Source organism: Echinops telfairi, unplaced genomic scaffold (genome assembly GCF_000313985.2).
Source record: "Echinops telfairi isolate 266 unplaced genomic scaffold, ASM31398v2 ScPeMD7_42;HRSCAF=159, whole genome shotgun sequence".
Taxonomy (NCBI): domain Eukaryota; kingdom Metazoa; phylum Chordata; class Mammalia; order Afrosoricida; family Tenrecidae; genus Echinops; species Echinops telfairi.
Window position 1 is genome coordinate 1,211,904 of NW_022103940.1, and position 2,286 is coordinate 1,214,189.

The following is a 2,286-nucleotide window of genomic DNA, read 5'->3' on the forward strand; positions in this document are numbered from 1 at the left end:
AGATGTGAACCAATAATATGGTAATAAAACGACTGAAAGAGTTAGATTTCCCCTTTATTTTAGTTAGTCATGCCAGTATCTACTTTGGGTTCCAAGATAAATAATATATTTGTTATTCCCTTGGGAAACTGTATATTGGTACTTTAACCTATATCAGCAAAAACCGATGACTGGTGTATATTTATCAAGTCAATAGAAAGTTTCTGGGTACAGCCAACAAATTTATGTAGTGAGCATTTTACAGTGTAGCTACTAACAGAGCATGAGAGAAGCTGAAAACAGTATTTTCTAATTATAACTTAATAAAGATGTGTGATACCTGATAATATATAATAATATGGGTCTATATATTTCAGATCCAGTGTTCCTATTTAAAACCAAAGAAATTGATGAGTACAACAAGAGTATTTTCTTCTTGAGTGCAATATCCACATTCAAGAATAATTGCATATTTCATTCCAGGCATCAAAATTATGCATTAACAACCCAAAGAAATCTCAAAGAGCTCAATTAGTAGAAACATTACTCTCTATTATAAAAATAATGCATTCATATGTAATTGTAAATTTCCTAGTAGTTACAGAGGTAAATAGAAGCATGTCATGGAAATTTTAGATATTATATCTTACTCAGTAGAACCAAACTATTTTAATTTAATAAAGCAACAAAATAAACATAATTGATAAACAATATTTTACTGTATTTTTCATCTTGTCTTAAAAATATCCATATTGTACACTTGTAGCACATCTCAATTGAACTAGCCAAATTTAAAATGCTAGGAGACTACACGTGGCTAGTTGTCTACAGTATTGAATAGTGCAAATCTAGAGAGTGTCTATGAGGTCTGACATGAAGAATAGCAATTGAGTGTGATGGAAGTTATATTTCAAAAACTTTGTCTTAGAATTGCAGGTGGGTAGTGATTCACTCATTTATTTAAAATATGTCCAAACATTGTCATTGCCTCAATGCTATCTCATAGAAATTGATATAAGGTTTCCAAGGTTATAAATCTTTATGGCAGCAGACAACTTCGTCTTTTGACCTGGGAGAGGTTTGTGGGTTAGAAGAGTCATCATTGGGTTAGTAATCCAATGCTTACCATAAAGGCCTCAATTATAAAGGACAACATTTTAAGTATGAATTCTATGATTGAGTCATTTTAAGAAATGTCAATATTTTGGTGGGCTTTGAATGAGAATACAATATGTGATAACTTTTACCTAAAATTTGCAAGTCCCTTTCCTTTCTTTTTTATTTCAAGTTCCCCACAAAATATTTCTTGAGTCCAGGTTTTAGTACAAGTAGTCGATTTTGGAGATGATCTCCCAAACTGTTATTAGGCAAGGTAGAAGTGAAATAAGGAACAAAAAACAAGGAGCAATCTAATTATGCCTAAACATTACTTAGTGTCAAGACAGAACAGATACCTCTGAATTAGCTCGCATCTAAGATGAAGGGTAAAATCCTTAGGCTAGTTCTATGAATTCCTTTATGTCGTTGGTTAATGATTATTTTCAAGATCTGATAGGTCTCTAGCTTTGCCACTTTCCAGAAAATAGGCTATGGTCACCAGAGAAAGAATTTCAATTCTTTGGAAGTCAAGAGAATATGTGCTATAAAGGCAATTCCTAAAGAAATATGTACAGTAAACTGTCAACAAAACTCCCTGAACACATATATTTGCACACATATCTACAAGCAAGCCCTGAAAATTCACTTATCTGAGGATGAGAATCTGATTGCTCTAGGCCACATGACACAGAAACTGATAAGTGAATATGAAAATCCTTCCTATCTTTTTTTTTACATTGTAATAAAATTCCTGGAGAAACTGTCTTGCTGAAGACAGCGATTTACCAGATCTCTTATATTTAGGTGTGGCAAATTAATTATTTTCTTATTAATGAAACATGGACAAAAGTAAGAATGGCAGCTTCATTTTTATGTATTTTCATTTTCAATATGGGGCCTTTGCCACAATTTCTTTCTGTTCTCTTATACTTGCACAGAATCTATTCTGTCCCCACTTCTCTCCCCTCAGCCATTTTAGTCTAGAATAGTGATTATTAGGATGCACCCTTATAAGTCACATAGTGAAGAAAGCAGATGCATGCAGAGCTATTATCCATAAATGACTACATGACTGATAGCATCCCCCGCTAGAACACCTACCTTGAAATGTTAGGAGATAAATATATCTTTAAAGTTATATTAGATATATACTTTTAATATATTTATTAGAGCTGTTGATTAATGCAATGAAATAATAATTACTACTAT